The sequence below is a fragment of the Dendrobates tinctorius genome, unplaced genomic scaffold (genome assembly GCF_039654945.1).
Source record: "Dendrobates tinctorius isolate UK_male_01 unplaced genomic scaffold, ASM3965494v1 ptg000115l, whole genome shotgun sequence".
NCBI classification, from domain to species: Eukaryota; Metazoa; Chordata; class Amphibia; order Anura; family Dendrobatidae; genus Dendrobates; species Dendrobates tinctorius.
In genome coordinates, this window is record NW_027361783.1 from 9062432 (window position 1) to 9076029 (window position 13598).

At 46.3% G+C, this 13598-nt stretch overlaps 1 protein-coding gene across 10 annotated transcripts in view; it reads right to left on the bottom strand.

The window, feature by feature from the left end:
- Nucleotides 1-13598, bottom strand: part of CUNH18orf63 (chromosome unknown C18orf63 homolog) — a 321901-nt gene that overhangs the window by 51732 nt on the left and 256571 nt on the right. The gene's annotated exons all lie outside the window — the stretch shown is intronic.

Sequence of the window (13598 nt, forward strand, 5' to 3'; positions counted from 1 at the left end):
ATGTGTCCAGCTTGGATACCCAATAATTAAAAGGCACAGAGGAATCCCAGAGGATGTTTGTACGATCTGCAAGGCACTCCCTCAGCATCTTCCCAAACATTGTAATTCTTGTGCTAGCAACCCTTGCCTCTGTGCCGGCATTATGGGAGGGTCTGGGAAAACTGTCCCAGAATGTTGCCATTGTTCCCCTGTCTGAGCTGGATTGTAATTCTGTGTCTCTCGCTTGGGACTCCTTGGTTATACAACAAACTCTGACGTCTGCTGCCAGCGTTCACACATGGGAATTTTTTCAGTAATTCCACTACAAGGGCCCTCTGGTACAGCAACATTTTTGTACACCTCTCTGCCTCTGGAAGAAGAGATTGAAAGTTCTCCTTGTAGCGTGGGTCTAGAAGTGTCACCAACCAGTAATGAGTGTCACCAAAAATTTTGATAATGCAAGGGTCACGGGAAACGCAGCGCAACATAAAGTCAGCCCAATGCATCCCAGACTGCTAACAGGCAACACTTCCGTGTCGTCACCAAGGGGACGACTGACCATGCTGTCCTCCTTGTCCTCACACCTACAACACTTAGGCTGTGTGCCCACGTAGCGATTTTTAAGCGTTTTTGCCGCGATTTTCAACGCGAAAACGGTTTAAAAATCGTGTACAGAACGCCCCCCATGCATTCCTATGGCATTCCGCACATGCTGTGCTAATGCTGCGCTTTTTTCCGAAGCGGAATCGCATCGCGGAAAAAATCGCAGCATGCTCATTCTTTTGTGCGGAATCACAAAGAATTGCCGCGATTCCGCACCCATAGGAATGCATGAGAATCGCTTACTTCCCGCATGTGGCTATGCCCACCATGCGGGAAGTTAAGCGTTTCATGTGCGGTTGGTACCCACGGTGTGGAGGAGAGGAGACTGTCCTCCAGGCCCTGGGTACCATACCCCTGTAAAAAAAAGAATAAAAAATAAAAAATCGGGGTATATTTACCTTCCGACGTCCCGCGCTGCATTCCCGGCCTAAGCGTTCCCAGTAATGCCTTGCGGCAAGGCCCTGTGATGACGTGGTCTTGCGAGATCGCTATAGCAACGCGAGACTACGTCATTGCAGGTCTCGCAAGGCATTACTGGGAAAGCTGAGGCCCGGGATGGCAGCGCGGGACGCCGGAAGGTAAATATACCCCGATTTTTTTTTATCTTTTTTAGCATTTTAACATTCTATCTTTTACTATTGATGCCGCATAGGCGGCCTCAATAGTAAAAACCTGGTCACACTTGTCAAACACTATGTTTGACGAGTGTGACCAACCTGTCAATCACTTTTTAAGCGATGCTTCAAATCGCTTTGAAAGTGCTTGAATATCGCACTCGAAAATCGCGGCAAAATCGCGATCAAAATCGCGGCGAAATCGCGCGGAAAAAAATGCGCGATTTCTGGGAAGGAGTCCGGTTTTTAGTGTCCGGAATAAAACGCTACGTGGGCACATAGCCTTACAACGAACCTCAGTAAGATCATAGTACAAACATAATTGTAAATACCTTCTTGTAAATACATCCCTGTATATTTAAGCTCCCCCACCTCATTTTAGATTATAAGTTTTCACAAGCAGGATTGTTTTGGTTAAATTATTGTTATCGTTACTTAGTGTAGATTGTAAGCTGTCACGAGCAGGGTAGTTTTATTTGGGTCTAATTATTGGATTGTTATCGTTGCTATTTAGGACTGTTGTGTTTGAAACTTAAACTGTAAATATGTTTTCGTTCTATAATAACTTTCAATATTCAAATTAGAACACAGATAAGCAGGATGGAGAGGTTAATTATCGTGTCATTGACGCTGACCCTCTTGGTGGATTCCTCAGTTTTGGAGGATGGTATACATGTGAGACATCCATGTCCACACCACAGATGTTATGTGTGAAGACAGAACTGAATACCGACAACCTTGTTGATACTGGTAGATGAGTCACCAACTGCCCTCTTCTGCTCAGAAATCTAGTCCTACATCTGCAGTGTAGAGTTCCAAGGCCTGGGGGCATCACGCACCAGTCAGTGAGCCAGAAGCAGCAAACGTTGCTGAATCACGGCAAATGTTTATTTAGAGCGTTGTATTTTTACCAGCAGATCTGCCAGCTCCGTGCTGCTTTTCAAAAAACATTGACAAATTCGGTTAAGCGCATGAGCCAGGCATGGCACGTGTGTGAGTTCGCTAGCCAAACAGCAGCCACCAGGTTCTAAACATTGTCACATACAAACATGTCTGGCTGTGGTTTCACCGGTCTCATGCACCGATATGCCTGCTGTTTCATAGCTGTGCACAACTCTTCAGCATTGTGGCGTTTTCCACAGAGGTATATTAGCTTCAGCACAGCCTGTTCCCACTTTGATTAGGCAGTGCTTCCAGCTTGTGACTGATGTGCTACCTTTTTGAGCTGGAGGCTGAAGAGGAGGCGAAGGGGGGCAGTGCATTATGCACCCGAAGCGCCGACGCTGCAGCAAAATGCAGCAGACAGACCCGGTGACCTAGAGGCATGGGGCCAAATTAAGAGAAATCGGGCAAGACAACAAAGATTTTTGGCGTGGACAAGCAGCGCATAGGAGGCTGAGTAGTGTGCTCCATCCTTAGAGCAGTGGCGCTGCAAAGGACAGTTCCCATTGTCTCCCTCCACTAAAAGCGGTACTGCCAATTAGCAAGACGCCGTTTGGCCAGTAACTGCCAGAGAGCGAGACACCGTGCACACCTTGACCGTGAGTATAGCACACGTGCACAATAGAGACAGTTCATGCCACGTATTCAGCATGGATAACCAATAATTTGAAGGCACAGGGGAATGACAGAGGACGTTGGTACGGTCAGCAAGGTAGTACCTCAGCATTTTCAAAAACTTGCACTCCATGTGAGAGTCCCCTGCGCCTCAGGGACAGGGCGATGGGAGGGTCTGAGAAAACTCTCCCTAAACTTTGCTAGTATTCCACTGTCTTTGCTGGCTTGGAGTTGTCTCTCTCACCTGTACTCATTGCGTGGCCAACAAACTTTGACCTCTGCTGCCGTTTTCAGATGTGAATTTTTTTTTTAACAATTCCAGAAGGGCCCTCTGTTCCTCCAACATTTTAGTGAACCTATCTGCCTCTGGAATAAGAGATGTAAAGTTCTCCTTGTAGCATGGGTCTAGAAGTGTCACCAAATCAGTATTGCCTGTCACCAAAAATTTTGATAATGCGAGAGTGACAGGAAAGGCAGCATAACAAACAAACCATGCATGCAAGACTGCTAACAGTCAATACTTCCATGTCCTCACCAAGAGGACTGACCATGCTCTCCTCCTCCTTGTCCTCAGTCCTCCAACACTTAAGGGGGTTTTACACATAGCGATATCGCTATAACATCACCGATTTTGTGACGTTTTAGCGATATCGCTATGTGTGATACTTACCTCCGACCGGCTCCCCCACTGTCCATCGCTGATCGCGCGAGAATGTCCGGCTCCATTTCTCGTCATCAGCTTCCTGCTGGGGCTTCCTGCTGTGACGACAAGCGACGCGTGGAGGCGGGCGGGAGGATGCCACAATCGCTGTGTGTGAAAGGTGAGTATCGTGCGCTGCGTCGCTGCTGCATCGCTGTGAGGTCTGCCTGTGTGACAGCTCACTAGCGATCATTTAGCGATGCACCAGCGATCCTGACCGGGTCAGATCGCTGGTCGGATCGCTGGTGCATCGCTAAATGTAAAAGGGCCTTTAGAACTAACCTCAGTAATATCATTGTATTGTACAAACATCATTGTAAATACACCCCTGCATTTTTTATCTCACCCACCTCATTTTAGATTGTAAGTTGTCACAAGTAGGATTGTTTTGGTTTAATTATTGTTATCATTGTTAGTGTACATTGTAAGCTGTCACGAGCAGGGCAGTTTTGTTTTGGTTTAATTATTGGATTATTGTTATAGTTGCTACTTAGGACTGTTGTGTTTGAAACTGTAAATATGTTTTCACTCTATAATAACTCAATCTTCAAATTAGAACACAGATAAGCAGGATGAAGATGATAATTATGGTGTCATTGACGCGCACCCTCTTTGTGGATTCGTCAGTTTTGGAGGATGTTACATATGTCAGATATTCATGTCAACTCCTCACATGTTATGTGTGAAGACAGAACTGAAATTTGATGATGATGGTAGACCAGTGTTTCCTAAACTCCAGTCCTCACGGACCCCACAGGTCATGTTTTCAGGATTTCCTTATTGCACAGATGATGGAAGTATCATCAAGGCATCAGGAATTCTCTCACATGTGCAACTATGAAAATCATGAAAACATGGGGTCCGTGAGGACTGGAGTTTGGGAAACACTGTGGTAGACTATTCACCAACTGCCCTCTTCTGCTCACAAATCCTAACATCTGCTGTGCAGAGTTCCAAAGGCTGGGGGCATCACACCAGTCATTGAGCCATAAGCTGCAAGCGCTGAGGAATCACGGCAACGGCAGATGAAGCTGTAGCTGACTTTCTAAAATGGGTATTTCGAGCATTGCACTTTTCCAAGCAGATATGCCAGCTCCGTGTTGCTTTTCAAAAATGTTTACCAATTTGGTTAAGCGCATGAGCCAGGCATGGCATGTGTGTGAGCTCGCCTTGCCACAGAGCAGCCACCAGGTTCCAGCCATTGTCACATACAACCATGTCTGGCTGTGGGTTCAGCCGTCTCAGCCACCGGGCTGCCTGCTCTTTCAGAGCTGTCCAAAACTCTTCAGCATTTTGGGGTTGGTCACAGAAGCATATTACCTTCAGCACAGCCTGTTCACGCTTTCACTTGGCAGTGCTTCCAGCTTGTGACTGATGTGCTACCTTTTCTAGCTGGAAGCTGAAGAGGCGAAGGAGGATGAGGTGCAGGAGCTGTAGACCGTGGGGGCAACCCAGATTGACGAAGGGCATGCAATACTCGGGGTTTCCACTATGTTAACCCATTGTTCCCTCAGTGAGATGTACTGTCCCTGACCACAAGCACTTGTCCACGTGTTTGTGGTTAGGTGGACTTTCCAAATAACATTGTGGAGGGCATGGGTAATGTTGTGGCACACGTGCCTGTGCAATGCCAGGACGGCACACCGGGACAAACATTCCCACATGTTCATCCCCTCGGGGGGGGGGGTGATACTCGACTCTGCCCTCTCTTTCAAGTTAAGATCCAAGCCCTTGCCTCCTCCTGCCCATTACAACTCAAAAACATTTCCTGGATCAGTACATTCCAAGAAAATTCAAAAATGTTTATGCACACCCTCATGATCTCCCTCCTCGACTATTGCAACCTTATACTCTCTAGCCTCCCCTCTAGCACTCTTTCCCCACTCAAATCTATCCAAAACTCTGCTGCCAGAGTAATCCAACTGTCCCTGTTATTCCCCAGCATCTCCTCTCTGCCATGCCCTTCACTGCCTTCCTATTGCCCATATGCTACAGTTCAACACCCTAAATATGACTTACAAAGCCTTCCACCACCTTTCTCCTCCATACATCTGTGACATGGTCTCCTAATGTCCGACTGGCTCATGACTTCTTGTATGCAAACCCAGTGCGCCATCAGCAAGCTGTACCATCCGTGCCCACAAGAACTTGTCCACGGGTCCGTGGTTAGGTGCACTTTCCCTGTACCACCATTGTTGATGGCCCGGTAATGTTGTGGGACACGTGCTTGCTTGTCTAATGTCGTGCTGGCAGACCGGGAGAAATAGTCGGGTGGGGACAGAGTACCTTGTTACGGTCACCGCCATCACGTTGCGGAAAGCGTCCTTTTCCCACAAGCCTAAAATGCAACATTTCGAGAGAAAGCAGACGAGAAATTTGTTAATTTAGTACTGTGGCCTGTGAGGCGTTGACTGCGTCTTTCCGCTTACTGTCCAATGACTGGGGTATGGACAACTGAAGGCTGCGCTGTGACAAGGACATGGACGTGCTTGATGATGGTGCTATTTGACTGTGGTCAACGGCAGGTGCAGGGAAGGAGGAATCTTCGCATGCACTGTGGACAGGGGATTGGCTTGCACGCACAACAACAGAAGAAGCAGTGGTATCACCCGCAGACACTTCATGGAGCCTGGTGTTCAACCAACAAAGTTTGTTGCTTGGCTGCCATGTGCCTGATCATGCTGTTGGTAAGGATGGTAGTTTTACTACCCCTGCTGATGCGGCCATGGCCGGTGGTGCAAATGTCCTTTTTGGGGTTATCGGCAGAGTCTTGAACCCCTTCATGACCGGAGCTTTTTCCGATTTTTCGTTTTTGTTTTTCGCTCCCCTCCTTCACAGAGCCATAACTTTTTTTAATCTTTCCATCAATATGGCCATCTGAGGGCTTATTTTTTGAGTGACGAGTTGTACTTTTGAGCGACATAATTGGTTTTAGTATGTCGTGTACTCGAAAATAGTAAAAAAAATTCCAAGTGCGGTGAAATTGCAAAAAAAAAAAGTGCAATCCTACACTTGTTTTTTGCTTGGCTTTTTTGCTAGGTTCAATAAATGCAAAAACTGACCTGCCATTATGATTATTCTACAGGTCATTACGAGTTCATAGACACCAAATATGTCTATGTTCTCTTTTATCTAAGTGGTGAAATCCAAAGTTTGCTTAAAAAAAAAGCGCAATTTTCCGAGACCCGTAGCGTCTCCATTTTTCGTGATCTGGGGTCAGGTGAGGGCTTATTCCTTGCGGGCCGAGGTGACGTTTTTAATGATACCACTTTTGTGCAGATACGTTCTTTTGATCGCCCGTTATTGCATTTTAAACGCCGTAACTCTGGCGTTTTGAATTTTTTTTCTCGCTACACCATTTAGCGATCGGGTTAATGCTTTATTTTTATTGATTGTGTGATTCTGAATGCAGCGATACCCAATATGTGTATGTGTGATTTTTTTTTTTTAATCGTTTTATTTTGATTGGGGCGAAAGGGGGGTGATTTGAACTTTTAGGTTTTTTTATTTTTAAACTTTTTTTTTTTTTTTTTTTTTTTACTTTTGGCATGCTTCAACAGCCTCCATAGGAGGCTTGAAGCATGCACAACTCGATTGGCTCTGCTACATATGGGCCATGAGTGATCGAACATATGTAGCAGATTTACTGCTGTGCTTTGAGCGCCAGCCACAGGGCGGCGCTCAAAGTGATCTGCCTGCAACAACCATAGAGGTCTCTATGAGAACTCTGGTTGTCCAGGCAACGCACCGCCGACCCCCGATCACGTGATGGGGGTCGGCGATGAGCTCACTTCCGGTCCGGTGGCCAGAAGCTCTAGTTAAATTCCCGCTGTCAGCGCTTGACAGCGGAATTGAACTAGTTAATAGGTGCAGGCAGCGATTCCGCTCGCGCCTCTTGCGGGCACATGTCAACTGTTTATAACAGCTGACATGTCGCGGCTTTGAGGTGGGCTCACCGCCGGAGCCCACCTCAAGGCAGGGGAGTCTGACTGCTGATGTAGTATCCCGTCAGCGGTCAGAAAGGGGTTAAAAAACAAGACTGGTAGGGAACATTCATTGTCTCCCTCTACCACACCACCTCCTCACCTCGGCACCTGTCTTTCATTTTTTCCCAAGGCTCTGTTCTAGGACCCCTACTCTTCTCCATCTACACCTTCGGCCTGTGCCAGATGATGTAATTGCACTGTTTGCAATATCAACACTATGCCGATGACACGCAGATCTACCTATCTGTACCTGACATCACCTCCTTACTGACCAAAATCACACGTCTTCCCACCTAATCATCCTTTTCTGCTCGCTTTCAAAAAGTGGACATGGACGAATCAGAATACATCATCTTTTAAGCATCTCACGCTGAGTACACCTGAGAGCTGTGTATGCCTCATTCGATACCACTTTAGTAAGAGGTAAACTTTGCCCTAGAGAAAATGATTTTCCAGACATTAATTGCCTTTTTGAACATTTTTTGCAGCTGTGATCTTCATCATCTTGGTGTGGATGTGGAAATTTTCAAAGTCGTCATCAATACCTTCATCATCCATATGTTGTAAAGAGATCAGGTTTTTCTAAGGGTTGGAGTTATGTAGGTTTTGTGGCATTCCTTTAACAATGTTGGTTACACTCGGAAAATTAATTTTAGACTGTGACATTTGTATATTATTGGTAATATGTAAGGGTGAATATGAAGAAGCTTGTGCCACGGGTGTGTTTATAGTCATGGAGGGTGCACTCTTCTTTAAATTTAGTTTTTCACACGCATCCATCAGTTTGGTTTTCCTGGGACACTGATCTGCTTTATATAATTCAGCATCTCACGAACATATTGCACTTTGCCCTATATACAGACATGTGCGTGTTTGGTAGCATATTTGGGACAGGCATTTCTTAGGGCAAGTCTCACACGTGCATCTGGTACACTGATCTTCTGACGGGCATGAAACCGATTCTGGTAATTGATGGTGGCTAAACGACAAATCATTGTTGGCTTTATCCTGGATGTCATACCTCCCATAGCCACTGCTGTTACTAATCATGTACTTTCACATTCCTGTCATCACCATGCCCCTTTTCCAGATCACTTCATCCAACGACTCGTCCTCAATATTTTTACTAAAAACCTGCACCTTCCCAGCAGCAACTGTGTATGAAACCACATTACAGTTTTGCAAGGTGTTTATGATGTCCCCCCCCCCCAAAAAAAAAAGGCCACACTATGTTGATATCTACCCTTAGGGGGAAATGTTTGCCAGCCCATACAATTAGTGTATGGGCATTCTAAGTCTAGGAGACCAGCTCCTTTAAATTGGGCATAGTTTTAAATCAGGCCTTCCTCCACGTCTCATCATCCACCCCCACTAGATCAACAGGGTTAATGTGTTCCGTGCTACTACAGCCAGTGTCGAATTCCAAACTGTTACGCCGCTCTCACCGCGTACCTCCGCAGCTGGTGCACTCCACCCGACTTCTTCACTTCCAGTCTCGCGTCCGGCACTGATGTCCCATAGGGTGCGCACATGTGCCACACGCTATTGACTCTGCGGCTGCGCGCCCGGTACCAGGTCCCATTGGGCACGCTTGCGCACAACTCACAGCTTTCACTACGCCCGCACTGACTGATGTCTCTATGGTCCTGAGGACCTGACCCGGAAGTCCCAGCGTGCATTCCCTATATCAGGCCACCTCTTCCTGTAGGTGGCGCCTGATTATGGCTTTTGCTTACTTGCTAGGCCTTCTTCGTGCCTGCATGTTGGCTCTCTGTACTCAGGTCCACTACCTTGTACTCTGGGTGCTTCCCAGCATGCGCTCTGCTCTGTCTTGTACCCAGGCGTGCTTCCCAGCACATGCTCTGCTGTCTGGTACCCAGGCATGCTTCCCAGTACACGTCCTGCACCATCCTGTACCCTGCGTGCCCTCGTGTACATGCTGTATGCACTTCCGTACCCAGTGTGCCCCGAGTACACGCTTTACATATTCCTGTACCCTGCGTGCCCCTGTCTTCACCCTGGTAAACACGGTCTCTCGTGCCTCCTTCGAGTCGGCCCACCTGGCTCCAGCAGTCGTGGTACTTTATTCCCCTGGGCCCGCTCCTGACGCTCCCTGTATAGGGGGTGGTCCTCTCTAGGTCAGCTCGCCCAGGATGGGTTGGTATCACGGCCCAGAGGGTCCACTCCAGGAGTCGTCACACGAACTAGTGTGGGTGGTTTTGCTGGGCATAAAATACTTGTTATGGAAAAGGTTGAGGTGTACCCCACAGGGGAATATGTTTGCCAGCCTACACACTTAGTGTATGGGCGTTACAAGTCTAGGAGATGCGCTCCTTTTTAATAAGACATTTGTTGTTAAGAGACCCTCCTCCATGTTTCTTCCAAGGGGGATTGGGGTTATTGGGGTGCATATGACTTGGTAGAAGGGCAGGCCTTGTAGTCAATGCATAAGAAAACAGAATGGGAGTACAAAATGAATAATGTGAACTGGATTTTCCTGGTCCCATCTAGTATGTGGTTCAAAGGCTTATTGGGGTGCATATGACTTGGTAGCAGGACAGGCTTTGTAGTCAATGCATAAGAAAACAGAATGGGAGTACAAAATGAATTATGTGAAGTGGATTTTACTGGGCCCATCCAGTACCTGGGTTCTAAGGCATATTGGGGTGCATATGACTTGGTAGCAAGGCAGTTCTTGCATTCAATGCAACATTTTTTATAGAAGCCCTCCTGGACATCTCATGAGAGGTATTGGGGTGTGTCATAATGCTTGGCAGCCCATCCACTCACTACATAGGCTATAACAGTTTTGGAGACCCACTGTTTAATAATGGCCCTTTAAGCAGATTAATGATGCCTGATGCCCCTGTAAAAATAGACTTTGTGACTTTAAAGTGTTTCTCCTTCATAAATAAAACAAGATATGTCTGTTTGTGTCACACACCACATGGCCAGCTAGGGTTGGTAAATATTACAATGACATTTTCCAGTGAATGCATTTGTTTTGGTTGAAAGCAATGTTAAAGTTGAAAAATGCTTCAAAAACCCAGCATCTGTATATAGCCCAAGTGGTGGAGGAACATTTTGGTCTAGAGTTAATTATTTTGCCTTATATACAAGTCATTAACCTGGAAAGGATGCACCTTAACATATTTCCCAGCAAAATACATTTTGGTATGTTTTTTGGTGCACCTGTAAAAATGGCATGAAACTCTGATAACATTGTTTAAAGCTGTGAACTAGGAGTCAGGAATGCTTCCAGGGGCGATCCCCATGATGTCCCCGTGTCATTTTAGCAGTGTTTCCATCATTTTCAGACGTTTTTAGACCTTAAAAGGACCCCGGGGGGGGGGGAATCACAGTAAAAATGCTCAGGTCTCCCATAGACTTACATTGGATCGTTGTTCTGTACGAGTACCCGAGTATTCCAATTTGCTCGACCAGAGCATTTTAGTGTTCACCCATCACTACTGGTGATATATATCCCCCTCACTGGGAGCACCGAAGAAGAAATGCTAGTCTAAAGGGTCAAATTTTTTGTAGGAATGCTAGGACCTGACACCCATAATGTGGTGGTGCACAATCTTGCTGGAAAAACTCAGGGAACGTGCCATCTTCAGTGCATAAAGAGGGCAACACCATCATGTAGCAATTTCAGATATCCAGTGGCATTGAGGTTTCCATTGAGGAAGAATGACCCCACTATCTTTGTACCCCATATACCACACCATACCATCAATTATGGGTGTCGGGTCCAAGCATTCCTACATGAACAGTTTCCTGGAAAGTGGATTGGTCGTCGTGGGCCAGTTGAATGGCCACCAAGGTCTCCTGATCTGACCCATTAGACTTTTATCTTTGGGGTCATTTGAAGGCAATTGTCTATGCTGTGAAGATACCAGATGTGCAGCATTTGAAACAACGGATACTGGAAGTCTGCTCTAGCATTTCTTCTGCGGCGTTGCTATCAGTGTGTCAAGAGTGGGAGAAGAGGGTTACATTGACAATCCAACACAATGGGCTGCACTTTGAACACATTTTATAAGTGGTCATAAACTTGTTAGTAACTCATGAAAGAAGAAAGTTACGTTAAAACCAAGCACACCATTGTTTTTCTTGTGACATTCTCAATAAGTTTGATGTGTCACATGACCCTCTTCCCATTGAAAAAAATAAAGTTAGATCCAAAATGACCACCATGGTCACCACCCATCTTGAAAAAATTCCCCCCTCCATATACTAATGTGCCACAAACAGGAAGTTGATATCACCAACCATTCCCATTTTATTTAGGTGTATCCATATAAATAGCCCACACTATACTTTCAAGGCCACACTCACTGCAGCAAAACAAACATAGTTCTCTTCTCTCATATCCTCCCTGTCTCACAACCCTAAACAGTTATTCAACACTTTCAACTCTCTCCGTCCCTCAGCACCTCCTTCCTCTCCACTCATCTCAGCTGAAGACTTTGCCTCATTTTTCAAGCAGAAGATTGAAATCATCAAAGAGTTTTGGTCGACAATCCCCAGAGCCCTTCCTTTTAAGTGCTCAGCCCTCCTCCTCTAAAACCAACTCTCCACTCTACTCTCAAGATCACATCTCACCACCTGTGCACTTGACCCGATTCCATCCCACTTCATCCCAAATCTCACCAGTCTTCATCCCAACCCTAACCCATCTCTTCAACCTATCACTAATAACTGGTGTTTTCCTCTCAAGCTTTAAACATGCTTCAATCACACCTATCCTCAAAAAGCCCTTTCTTGACCCATCCCCTGAATCTAGCTACTGTATCTCCCCATATCACTTCTCCCTTATGCCTTAAAACTACTGGAACAACATGTCCATCTTGAACTGTCCTACCACCTCAAACGCTTACAATCTGGCTTCCGACCACATCACTCCATTGAAACTGCCCTAACTAAAGTCATCAATTATCTATTAACCACCAAATGCAAGCAAAACTATGCTGTCCTACTCCTCCTGGAACTGTCCTCTGCCTTTGACCCAGGGGACCAATCCCTATTACTACAGACTCTCTTGTGTCTTGGCATCACTGACTTTGCCCTATCTTGGATCTCGTCATACCTAACAGTCAAGACATTCAGCGTCTCCCACTCGCACACCACCTCCTTGCCTCGCCCCTATCTGTCGGAGTCCCGCAAGGTTCAGTCCTAGGGCCTCTGATCTTCTCCATTTACACCTTCAGCCTCAGACAGCTCATAGAATCTCACGGCTTTCAGTATCACCTCTATGCTGATGACACACAGATCTACATCTCTGGACCAGATATCACCTCCCTACTAACCAGAATCCCACAATGTCTGTCTGCTATTTCACACTTCTTTTCTGCTAGATTTTTGAAACTTAATATGGGCAAAACAGAATTCATCTTTCCCCATCACACTCGACCCCCCCAATGAAACTACCCATTAAAGTAAATGGCTGCTCACTCTCCTTAGCCCACAAGCTCGCTGTTTTGGGGTAATCCTTGACACTGATCTCTCCTTAAAATCACATATCCAAGCCCTTTCCACTTCCTGCCAACTTCAACTCAAATATTTCACAAATCTGTACATTCCTCAACCAATAATCAGCAAAAACCATAGTCCATGCCCTCATCATCTCCCACCTTGACTACTGCAGCCTCCTGCTCTGTGGCCTCCCCTCTAACACTCTTGCACCCCTCCAATCTATTCTAAACTCTGCTGCCTGACTAATCCACGGCCTCTCCCCTCTGTCAATCCCTGCACTGGCTCCCCAATACCCAAAGACTCAAGTTCAAAACCCTAACCATGACATACAAAGCCATCTACAACCTGTGTCCTCCATACATCTGTGACCTCATCTTCTGGTACTTATCTGCACACAACCTTTGATCCTCCTAAGATTTCCTTCTATATTCCCCTATTATCTCCTCTTCGCACAATCACATACAAGATTTTTCCTGTGCATCACCCCTACGCTGGAACTCTCTACCACAACATATCTGACTACCATGGAAACCTTCAAAAAGAACCTGAAGATCTACCTTTCCCGACAAGCCTACAACCTGCAGTAACCACCGATCAACCAAATCGCTGCACGACCAGCTACCCTCGTCTACTGTATCCTCACCCATCCTTTGTAGATTGTGAGCCCTCGCCGGCAGGTGT